Source organism: Oncorhynchus kisutch, linkage group LG13 (genome assembly GCF_002021735.2).
Source record: "Oncorhynchus kisutch isolate 150728-3 linkage group LG13, Okis_V2, whole genome shotgun sequence".
Lineage (NCBI taxonomy): Eukaryota > Metazoa > Chordata > Actinopteri > Salmoniformes > Salmonidae > Oncorhynchus > Oncorhynchus kisutch.
In genome coordinates, this window is record NC_034186.2 from 45,705,342 (window position 1) to 45,718,173 (window position 12,832).

The 12,832-nt window shown below is 43.0% G+C and overlaps 1 protein-coding gene across 1 annotated transcript in view; it reads left to right on the forward strand.

Moving 5' to 3' along the window:
• The first annotated feature begins 257 nt into the window (after positions 1-257).
• LOC109902269 (lysine-specific demethylase 4B) overlaps positions 258-12,832 on the forward strand; it is a 98,829-nt gene continuing 86,254 nt past the window's right edge. The window contains 1 exon segment of the mRNA XM_031786392.1: positions 258-402. The gene's annotated coding sequence lies outside the window, so the exon portion shown is untranslated.

The window sequence follows — 12,832 nt, forward strand, 5'->3', positions numbered from 1 at the left end:
TAACATGGCACTATTTCGATCAAGTGTCAATTTTTTCAGAGAAACACCGGTCAGAGGACTTTTGATGTCAACGTTTATGTAATTCTGTTTCTGGTAAATTTAGATATTGCAAAATGACGCTTCCTTGAAGTTAACCCCTTCAAAACCGGATGTTTTAGCTCTTGCTATTGGTTCATCTATCCATCTATCAACAAGATCAGCCAAATAAAACCTTTTTAACGTATCCAGTGAATACCTACAATCATGGTCTGGCCAATCATTGCGCTGAAGCTCGAGAAGGAGGCGTGAGGCCGAGCTCGTCTGTGTGCAACCAACTAGCTAATGCTCAACGGTAATCGATCCTGTGGATTTTACAAAACGAGAAATCGATTGAGGAAAAAGGAAAATAATTTGCTGCGAAAGGTAATGTTGCATGATTTGCTTAATTTTGGGGGGATCAAATGCACTTAGATACAAATGTTATTTCCGATGTGATCTAAACAGTTGTAGCTAGCTTAAGCCAGCAGCAGCAATGGTGGTTATTTTGTTGACTTATGGAATGGGGAAGGCGGACTGTAGCTGCGCACGGGTTGTAGTGTACAGGTTGTCAATTCAAATGAACTCATAACCGGCCATTCGACACTTACCGTTTGAAAGTTTTACCAACATTGGACATTTGCGTTTTCTTACACGTAGTGTAAGAACACCAATTTTAGCTAGCAAATATAGCTGTAAGAAATGTCAGCTGTGGTTTGCTAGCGCCAGGTAGCTAACGCTAGCTTAGTTTTAATTGCATATCTCTGGCACCAAGGTAGCAATTAGTGCTAACACGAGTGACCCCACGCAATCGTTTTGGATTGATCCATACTTGTCATATTTTGTTTCTGAACCACGGTTCATTGTGAGTATCGAGTTTGCTACGTACGTCACGACGGTCATCATACTCGTGCACGCGAGCCATTTCTGCACGTAGCTGTAGTTTGCGTCTACCTTGAAAGACGTGCAAGTTATGCTAGCTAAGTAACGTTACAAATAACTCGAGTCCGTGATGCTATTCATGTCTACTTTCAATCTCTATTCCGTTGGCCAGTTTAGTCCGTGTGCTAATGATAGCTACAACTTCTAGCTCCTCTATGTGAAGCTAGCCAGTCAGAAAACGTAATTGGCTTTAAGCTCCCCAGTGTTTTTCCTCCTTTTTTATAGCCAGCTGTAACTGCCTGTGCGTGTCTCCTGTCATACCATATACCACATGCATAATTTAGAAACGTGTATGAGTGAATTTAAGAACAAGGTTAGTGAGTGTTCTTCAATGTCGCATCTCCATAGTATTTACTCAAAATTAAGGGAAAAAATAGAATGCAGGTTATGTATAGTAATAACATCACAAAGAATTCTAAGAAGTGAAAGGATCAAGTGTTTTTATTCTAGATTAAATGTGTTCTAATTAGTGATGCACCGATACGACATTTTTGGCCGATACCAATATCCAATATTTGCCTTGACAAAATGATACCGAAAACCTATTTCAATTTTTTTCGGCCTTTTAAGCATTCGAGTACAGTTAAATAGTTAACACGGACGCAGTGGTCTAAGACACTTCATCTCCGTGCAAGAGGCGTCACTACAGTCCCTGGGTTCGAATCCAGGCTGTATTACATCCGGCCGTGATTGGGAGTCCCATAGGGCGGCACACAATTGGCCCAGCGTCGTCCGGGTTTGGCTGGGGTAGGCCATCATTGTAAATAAAAACAAATTGTTATCTGACTTGCCTAGTTAAATAAAGTTCACACACCACACTGACCAAACAGTTATTTTGTTGGTATTTACGTATGTCCCCATTACCAGTGAAACATCATACCTTTTTCTTTCACTTACTTGCTGTCCTGTTTCGTTGTTTCATTCTCAACCAGGATTTCTATGGAACACCGTTTGGGTCTTTGCGTGTCAAATAATGTTAAATTGTATATTTTTTGACGTGTCAAATACGCTTGTTGACTTATTAGGACCTGAATGCACGTCACATAATTTAACGCGTTCATCATTTTTTAACGTAGTTATTACACATTGATTACACGATCACTCGTATTTCATGTCACAACGATTCATTGATACGTATGCTATGATACTGGTAGTTGTCTCGTAGCTAGCTCTAGCTCATGGATGCAAACAATGTTCTTCCCCCAAAACATAGCAACACGACATCCGTTTCAGTAGCTATAGTTCACTAGGTAACTATATAGCTAGGCGTCATCATCGAAAATAACCCTAATTTATAAGAGTTCTTATTTGATTAATGGTGGTCGAACCCATCTGTGAAGCTAACCACAATAGTGGACTTTGCGGTTTGCCCTCAAAATAAAAGTATGGCATAATTCTACTATTTGTATTAATTTGCATCACTGTCAATGACATGCTTTTATTTTGAAGGCAAACCGCAAATGTCACTATTGTGCCTAATCCTTATTGTGCCTAGCTTCACAACACATAACCCGGTCCGGGTGAGCATCACTAGCCAGATTAAGCTAGCTGGCTGCTAGCTTCAGTCCTAAATCATTGCTAAGAATAATGAAAAGGACTGCAGTTTCTACTGGTGATTGTTTTCAGGCTGGTTGTATTGGTGCTAGCTACACCAGAAGTTGCGGTCGAACAAATGATGCTTTGTTACCAACGCAGTATTGTAAACACATCGTTCGTGGCTGGTGTTTGCTTGTTTGCAGACTTTTTTTTGTACAGCTTTGACAGTGCTACTGTATCTTTTTTGACACGCCAAGAACCAAACGGCATTCCATAGTATGTATGTCATGAAGGTAATAACAGTGACGCTATGACTGTGTTACTCCGGTAGGGCAACATCGGAGAAATAGCACACTTGGTAGTGTTAATCAGTGATAGACCAGTTGGCGAAATTCAACATCACCCACGACAGAGAATGTTTGATTGTCAAGGGCAATGAATTCCATTACCTTGGCTTTAATGGATTTAGCCATTGAGTTGTCTCGCTGAAATTTTGTTACTCTTTCAAATGACTGCTTGACTTGTTGACTGCTTGATCCACACAGACATTGTGGGCTAAGGTTAGGAATGCTGTGTTGCGCAAATATAGAGTAAAATTTTACTTGGCGTCATTGTCATGAACCTACGTTATATAGGTATGCACGTCAGCTTTGACATCGGTTTTGCTCATCGGCGTTAAACTAGACATCAGCCGATACCGATGTTGGCATTTTTAGCTAATATCTGCCGATTCCGATATGTTCACCAATATATCCTGCCTCCCTAGTTCTAATACAGTTCAAGTCGGAAGTTTACATACACTTAGGTTGGAATCGTTAAAACTCATAAACGTTATGGGACCACGCAGCCGTTATACACGTTCCGTCTCCTAGAGATGAACGTACTTTGGTGCGAAAAGTGCGAATCAATCCCAGAAGAACAGCAAAGGACCTTGTGAAGATGCTGGAGGAAACAGGCACAAAAGTATCTATATCCTCAGTAAAACGAGTCCTATATTGACATAACCTAAAAGGCTTCTCAGCAAGGAAGAAGCCACTGCTCTAAAACTGCCATTAAAAAGCCAGACTACGGTTTGCATCTGCACATGGGGACAAAGATCGTACTTTTTGGAGAAATGCCCTCTGGTCTGATGTAACAAAAATTGAACTGTTTGGCCATAATGACCATGGTTATGTTTGGAGGAAAAGGGGGGGGGGCTTGCAAGCCGAAGAACACCATCTCACCCGTGAAGCACGAGGGTGGCAGCATAATGTTGTGGGGGTGCTTAGCTGCAGGAGGGACTGGTGCATTTCACAAAATAGATGGCAACATGAGGAGGGAAAATGATGTGGATATATTGAAGCAACATCTCCAGACATCAGTCAGGAAGTTACACTTGGTTGCAATGGGTCTTCCAAATTGACAATGACCCCAAGCATACTTCCAAAGTTGCTGAAAATGGCTTAAGGGCCACTCCAATACCTTGACTTTGTTGTCATCACAAAGCCCTGACTTCATCCTATAGAAAATGTGTGGGCAGAACTGAAAAGGCGTGTGCGAGCAAAAGGATGCCTACAAACCTAACCCTGTTACACCAGCTCTGTCAGGAGGAATGGGCCAAAATTCACCCAACTTATTTTGGGAAGCTTGTGGAAAGCTACCCGACACGTTTGACCCAAGTTAAACAATTTAAAGGCAATGCTACCAAATACCAATTGAGTGTATGTAAAATTCTGACCCACTGGGATTGTGATGAAAGAAATAAAAGCTGAACTAAATCATTCTACTATTATTCTGACATTTCACATTCTTAAAATAAAGTTGTGATCCTGACAGGGATCTTTACTAGGATGAAATGTCAGGAATTGTGCAAAACTGAGTTTAAATGTATTTGGCTAAGGTGTCTGTAAACTTCCGACATCAACTGTAAATACTGTATTCTAGTGAATGCCATTCTATTTAACTATTGCTGTATACATACTATCATACAGACTAAATATTCTATCCATGTACTGTCCATCATGTCTAAACACTGCTCAAAAAATAAAGGGAACACTTAAACAACACAACGTAACTCCAAGTCAATCACACTTCTGTGATATCGAACTGTCCACTTAGGAAGCAACACTGATTGACAATAAATTTCACATGCTGTTGTGCAAATGGAATAGACAACAGGTGGAAATTATAGGCAATTAGCAAGACATCCCCAATAAAGGAGTGGTTCTGTAGGTGATAACCACAGACCACTTCTCAGTTCCTATGCTTCCTGGCTGATGTTTTGGTCACTTGAATGCTAACGGTGCTTTCACTCTAATGGTAGCATGAGACGGAGTCTACAACCCACATAAGTGGCTCAGGTAGTGCAGCTCATCCAGGATGGCACATCAATGCGAGCTGTGGCAAGAAGGTTTGCTGTGTCTGTCAGCATAGTGTCCAGAGCATGGAGGCGCTACCAGGAGACAGGCCAGTACATCAGGAGACGTGGAGGAGGCCGTAGGAGGGCAACAACCCAGCAGCAGGACCCCTGGTTTGTGCAAGGAGGACCGCCTTTGTGCAAGGAGGAGCACTGCCAGAGCCCTGCAAAATGACCTCCAGCAGGCCACAAATGTGCATGTGTCTGCTCAAACGGTCAGAAACAGACTCCATGAGGGTGGTATGAGGGCCCGACGTCCACAGGTGGGGGTTGTGCTTACAGCCCAACACCGTGCAGGATGTTTGGCATTTGCCAGAGAACACCAAGATTTGCAAATTCGCCACTGGCGCCCTGTGCTCTTCACAGATGAAAGCAGGTTCACACTGAGCACATGTGACAGTCTGGAGACGCCATGGAGAACATTCGGCCTGCAACATCCTCCAGCATGTCCGGTTTGGCGGTGGGTCAGTCATGGGGTGGCATTTCTTTGGGGGGCCGCACAGCCCTCCATGTTCTCGCCAGAGGTAGCCTGACTGCCATTAGGTACCGAGATGAGATCCTCAGACCCCTTATGAGACCATATGCTGGTGCGGTTTGCCCTGAGTTCCTCCTAATGCAAGACAATGCTAGACCTCATGTGGCTGGAGTGTGTCAGCAGTTCCTGCAAGAGGAAGGCATTGATGCTATGGACTGGCCCGCCCGTTCCCCAGACCTGAATCCAATTGAGCACATCTGGGACATCATGTCTCGCTCCATCCACCAACGTTGCACCACAGACTGTCCAGGAGTTGGCAGATGCTTTAGTCCAGGTCTGGGAGAAGATCCCTCAGGAGACCATCCGCCACCTCATCAGGAGCATGCCCAGGCGTTGTAGGGAGGTCATACAGGCACGTGGAGGCCACACACACTACAGAGCCTCATTTTGACTTGTTTTAAGGACATTACATCAAAGTTGGATCAGCCTGTAGTGTGGTTTTCCACTTTCATTTTGAGTGTGACTCCAAATCCAGACCTCCATGGGTTGATACATTTTATTTCCATTGATTATTTTTGTGTGATTTTGTTGTCAGCACATTCAACTATGTAAAGAAAAAAGTATTTAATAAGAATATTTCATTCATTCAGATCTAGGATGTGTTATTTTAGTATTCCCTTTTTTTTTTAGCAGTGTATATCCCATCCTATACAGTACTAGTCATAAGTTTGGAGACAGCCACTTATTCAAGGGTTTTTCTTAATTTTGTACATATTTTTTTTTTACATTTTAGAATAATAGTGAAGACATCAAAACTATGAAATAACATTAATGGAATCATGAAGTAACCAAAAAAGTTTTAATCAAATCCAAATATACTTTATTTTTGAGAAACTTCAGATAGCCACACTTTGCCTTGATGACAGCTATGCACGCGCTTGGCATTTTCTCAACCAGCTTCATGAGGTAGTCACCTGGAATGCATTTCAATTAACAGGTGTGCCTTGTTAATTTGTTGAATTTATTTCCTTCTTAATGCGTTTGAGCCAATCAGTTCTGTTGACAAGGTAGGGGTTGTACACAGAAGATATACTTATTTTGTAAAAGACCAAGTCTATATTCTGGCAAGAACAGCTCAAATAAGCAAAGTGAAATGACAGTCCATCATTACTATAAGACATGAAGGTCAGTCAATGTGGAAAATTTCATTAACTTCGAAAGTTTCTTCAAGTGCAGTTGCAAAAACCATCAAGCGCTATGATGAAATTTGCTTTCATGAGGACCGCCACAGGACAGGAAGTTCATTAGAGTTAACTGCACCTCAGATTGCAGCCCAAATGAATGCTTTCTCAGAGTTCAAGTAACAGACACATCTCAACATTAACTGTTCAGAGGAGACTGCAGAAATCAGGTCTTCGTGGTTGAATTGCTGCAAAGAAACCACTGAAGGACACCAATAAGAAGAAGAGACTTGCTTGGTCCAAGAAGCACGAACAATGGACATTAGACCGGTGGAAATCTGTCCTTTGGTCGCATGAGTCAAAATGTACGATTTTTGGTTCCAACCGCCTTGTCTTTGTGAGACGCAGAATAGGTGATTGGATGATCTCTGTATGTGTGGTTCCCACTGTGAAGCATGGAGGAGGAGGTGTGGGGGTGCGTTGCTGTTGACACTGTCAGTGATTTATTTAGAACTCAAGGCACACTTAACCAGCATGGCTGCCACAGCATTCTGCAGCGATACGCCATCCCATCTGGTTTGGGCTTAGTGGGACTATCATTTGTTTTTAAACTCGACAATAACCCAACACACCCAGGCTGTGTAAGAGCTATTTGACCAGTGATGGAGTGCTGCATCAGATGACCTGTCCTCCACAATCACCTGACCTCAACCCAATTGAGATGGTTTGGGATGAATTGGACTACAGAGTGAAGGAAAATCAGCCAATAAGTGCTTAGGATATGTGGGAACTCCTTCAAGACTGTTGGAAACACATTCCAGGTGAAGCTGGTTGAGAAAATGCAAAGAGTGGCTACTTTGAAGAATCTCACAAAATACATTTGGATTTGTTTAACACTTTTTGTTTGTTTGTTTACTTCATGATTCCATATGTTGTTTCATAGTTTTGATGTCTTCACCATTTATTCGACAATGTAGAAAATAGTACAAATAAAATAACCCTTGAATGAGTAGGTGTACAAACTTTTGAAAATTTTAAAAATAAAATAGTGAAGTCGGTTACCGTGGTAGTTCGACTGTGAGATTGAGTCTGACTAGAAGAAGACTAGTAGTCTTCTCTTCCCTACTAGTTGAAACTCAAACATAGAAAAACAACCTAGATAGTGAACAAAACAATGTAAATAGCAAAGAAACACAAGGACAAAGTCTTTTGTTTCAAGTAAATTAGACCAACTTTTATTCCTGTGTGCAGCACTTCTAAAAATGCATCTTTCACTCAGCTCGTCACGTGCGCACAGCCCCCAGCCCCCAGCCAGGCAGTGTTGCAGCCCGATGTTGAATTGGCTATATAGTATTTGTAGTTTTTTGACTGTGCATTTTTTTTTATTTACCAGCTGTGAAACAAAACGGCAGAAATAGTTTGAAAATAGCTACTGCAGCAATGAGTTTTTACTAAAAATGTGACCATACTTGACTGTTATTATTTACATGCGAACACTGTGGAGCCCTGACCACCCACCAACTTGGCTGCTAAAATAGACATCTTTACCTGCCAATGCCAAAATCTACCTGCATTTGGCGGGTGTTAATTTTAGGCCCTGCTTGAAAACAGTGGACATCTTGGACGCAGTCTCCAGTTACTATTATACACTATAAATACAACCGTATGTGGACACCCCTTCACATTAGTGGATTCGGCGAGTTCAGCCACGTCCGTTGCCGACAGCTTTATAAAATGGAGCACACAGCCATGCAATCTTCATAGACAAACATTGGCAGTTATTCAGTGACTTTCAACATGGCATCAACATAAGATACTGCCTTTCCAACAAGTCAGTTCGTCAAATTGGGACACCAGCCCAGACGAGCAGGTGTCCACATACTTTTGGTCATGTAGTGTACCTTGTGACCTGTGCTAATTATACAAAAGTATGTGGACACCTGCTCGTTGAACATCTAATTTCAAAATCATGGGCATTAATATGGAGTTTGTCCCCCTTTTGCTGCTATAACAGCCTTCACTCTTCTGGGAAGGCTTTCCACTAGATGTTGAAACATTGCTGCGGGAACTTGCTCCCATTCAGCCACGAGCATTAGTGAGGTCGGACTGATGTGCGATTAGGCCTGGCTTGCAGTCAGCATTACAATTCATCCCAAAGGTGTTCGATGGGGTTGAGGTCAGGGCTCTGTACAGTCCAGTCAAGTTCTTCCACTTGATCTCGACAAACAATTTCTGTATTGACCTCGCTTTGTGCACGGGGGCATTGTCATGCGGAAACAGGAAAGGGCCTTCCACAAAGTTGGAACAATAGAATTGTCTAGAACAGGTGTGGGCAAACTTTTTGGCTCGAGGGCCACATCGGAATTTTGAAATTCAACGAAGGGACGCATTTTTTATGGGATCAATTGTTCGTTAAAATCAGTTTGCGTGGGCCTCCCAAGTGGCGCAGCAGGCTAAAGGACCTGCATTGTAGTGCTTGAGTGACTACAGACCCGGGTTCGATCCCAGGCTGTGTCACAGTTGGCTGTGACTAGTAGATCCATGAGGCGGCACACAATTGGCCCAGCGTCGTCTGGGTTAGGAGAGGGTTTGGCAGGCCGAGATTTCCTTGTCCCATCGCGCTCTAGCGACGCCTATGGCGGGCCGGGCGCATGCACACTGACACGGTCGCCAGGTGTATGGTGTTTCCTCCGACACATTGGTGCGGCTTGCTTCTGGGTTAACTTCACTTGGGTAGGGGGCACTATTTTCACCTCCGGATGAAAAGCGTGCCCAAAGTAAACTGCCTGCTCCTCAGGCCCAGAAGCTAGGATATGCATATAATTGGTAGATTTGGATAGAAAACACACTAAAGTTTCCAAAATGGTTAAAATAATGTCTATGAGTATAACAAAACTGATTTGGCAGGTGAAAAATCCATCCAGGAAGTAGGATTTTTTTATGTTTTGTAGTTTTCTCGCTCATTTTTTCAGAATACAAGCCTGAAACAATTTCTAAAGACTGTTGCCATCTAGTGGAAGCCATAGGAAGTGCAATTTGAGTCCTACGTCAAAGGATACTGTCATATCTGCTGTGCGCTGTTCTCAGATAATCACATGGTATGCTTTCGCCGTAAAGCCTTTTTGAAATCTGACACCGTGGTTGGATTAACAAGAAGTTCATCTTTAAACCGATGTATAACACTTGTATGTTTTATGAATTTTTATAATGAGTATTTCTGTTTTTGAATTTGACACTCTGCAATTTCACTGGATGTGGGCCAGGTGGGGCCCTAGTGAGGTTAAGCGGGCATTGTGTCAAGAAGCAGTGTGGCTTTGCTGGGTCATGTTTTGGAGGACGCATAGCTCTCGACCTTGGCCTCTCCCGAGTCCGTACGGAAGTTGTAGCGATGGGACAAGACTGTAAGTACTGATTGGATACCACGAAATTGGGGAGGGAAAAATTGATTAAAAAAATAAAAAGGTAAAACATTTAAAAAAATGTATGTCTCGTGGGCCGGATTGAAGGGCCGTACTTTGCCCCCCATTGGTCTAGAATGTAATTGTTTGCTGAAGCGTTAATATTTCCCGTCACTGAAACTAAGGGGCCTAGCCCGAACCATGAAAACAGCCCCAGACCGTTATTCCTCCTCAACCAAACTTTACATTTGGCACTATGCATTGGGGCAGGTTGCGTTCTCCTGGCATCCGCCAAACCCAGATTAGTCCGTTGGACTGCCAGATGGTGAAGCATGATCCATCACTCCAGAGGACGCATTTCCACTGCTCCAGAGTCCAATGGCGGCGAGCTTTACACCACTCCAGCTGAGGCTTGGCATTTCGCATGGTGGTCTTAGGCTTGTTTCTTCTGCCTCGGCCATGGAAACCCATTTCATGAAGCTCCCGACAAACAGTTATTGTGCTGACGTTGCTTGCAGAAGCAGTTTGGAACTCGGTAGTGAGTGTTGTAACCGAGAACAGACTATTTGATGCGCGTCAGCTCTTGGCGGTCCTGTTCTGTGAGCTTGTGTGACCTACCACTTCGCGAGTCATTGTTGCTCCTAGATGTTTCCACTTCACAATAACAGCACATACAGTTGACCGGGGCAGCTCTAGCAGGGCAGAAATTTGACGTACTGACTTGTCGGATAGGTGGCATCCTATGGCGGTGCCACATTGAAATTGTCACATGAGCTCTCCAGTATGGGCCATTATACTGATAATGTTTGTCTGTGGAGATTGCATGGTTGTGTGTTCGATTATTATACACCTGTCAGCAACGGGTGTGGCTGAAATAGCAGAATCCACTCATTTGAAGGGGTGTCCACATACTTGTGATGTAGCTAGCTGCTTCTCTGAACACGCTTGTGAATGAAAGACGGACACCACAAACATGTTGTCCTGGAAAAATACTGTCGGTTGCAAACGTGTTAAAACAGTAAGTCTATATTTGTGACGTTATGTTGATGTGATATAAAAGTAGAGGGCTTCATGTTTCTAGAACCATACCCAATAGCGGAGGTGCATAAAGATGGTATCCCCCATGCACATGCCACAAATTCCAAATTCCAATTATTAAGGTGATGACAATTTAAAAAATATATTTTGAAAAAGTAGATTGTTTTTTGATTTATTGGCACACCATGTCGTGCGCTGTATTTTAAAAACTCAGTGCTAAAACAATAATTCTGCTATCATTATGCACGTTCCCCATTGAGATTCAATTCATGTTTAGATGGAGTATTTGGCTGTTTTTGCTGCCAGAGCCATTTCTTCTCTAAACAGAATATATAAGGTCCTGGGACTATAAAGAGTAATGTTAGTCTCCTTTAGTTCATTATTGGGCTAGCCTACATCCATATTTGGACTTTTAAGGGAATGATATCTATCGCCATTGTATATATTCTTGAAGAATATAATATCCATCATCATGAACTGTCTTACACCACCTGAACTTTAAATATATACGTTTATTTTACTCCATTGTTTGAACCCCAGATTGCCCCCAAACCATCAAACAGGCAAAGCGTCAATACAGGATTAAGATTGAATCTTACTACACTGGCTCTTTTTTTTTTTATTTATTTCACCTTTATTTAACCAGGTAGGCTAGTTGAGAACAAGTTCTCATTTGCAACTGCGACCTGGCCAAGATAAAGCATAGCAGTGTGAGCATACAACAAAGAGTTACACATGGAGTAAACAATTAACAAGTCAATAACACAGTAGAAAACAAAGGGGGGGGTCTATATACAATGTGTGCAAAAGGCATGAGGAGGTAGGCAAATAATTACAATTTTGCAGATTAACACTGGAGTGATAAAAGATCAGATGGTCATGTACAGGTAGAGATATTGGTGTGCAGAAGAGCAGAAAAGTAAATAAATAAAAACAGTATGGGGATGAGGTAGGTGAAAAGGGTGGGCTATTTACCAATAGACTATGTACAGCTGCAGCGATCGGTTAGCTGCTCAGATAGCTGATGTTTGAAGTTGGTGAGGGAGATAAAAGTCTCCAACTTCAGCGATTTTTGCAATTCGTTCCAGTCACAGGCAGCAGAGTACTGGAACGAAAGGCGGCCAAATGAGGTGTTGGCTTTAGGGATGATCAGTGAGATACACCTGCTGGAGCGCGTGCTACGGATGGGTGTTGCCATCGTGACCAGTGAGCTGAGATAAGGCGGAGCTTTACCTAGCATAGACTTGTAGATGACCTGGAGCCAGTGGGTCTGGCGACGAATATGTAGCGAGGGCCAGCCGACTAGAGCATACAAGTCGCAGTGGTGGGTGGTATAAGGTGCTTTAGTGACAAAACGGATGGCACTGTGATAGACTGCATCCAGTTTGCTGAGTAGAGTGTTGGAAGCCATTTTGTAGATGACATCGCCGAAGTCGAGGATCGGTAGGATAGTCAGTTTTACTAGGGTAAGCTTGGCGGCTTGAGTGAAGGAGGCTTTGTTGCGGAATAGAAAGCCGACTCTTGATTTGATTTTCGATTGGAGATGTTTGATATGAGTCTGGAAGGAGAGTTTGCAGTCTAGCCAGACACCTAGGTACTTATAGACGTCCACATATTCTAGGTCGGAACCATCCAGGGTGGTGATGCTAGTCGGGCATGCGGGTGCAGGCAGCGACCGGTTGAAAAGCATGCATTTGGTTTTACTAGCGTTTAAGAGCAGTTGGAGGCCACGGAAGGAGTGTTGTATGGCATTGAAGCTTGTTTGGAGGTTAGATAGCACAGTGTCCAAAGACGGGCCGAAAGTATATAGAATGGTGTCGTCTGCGTAGAGGTGGATCAGGGAATCGCCCGC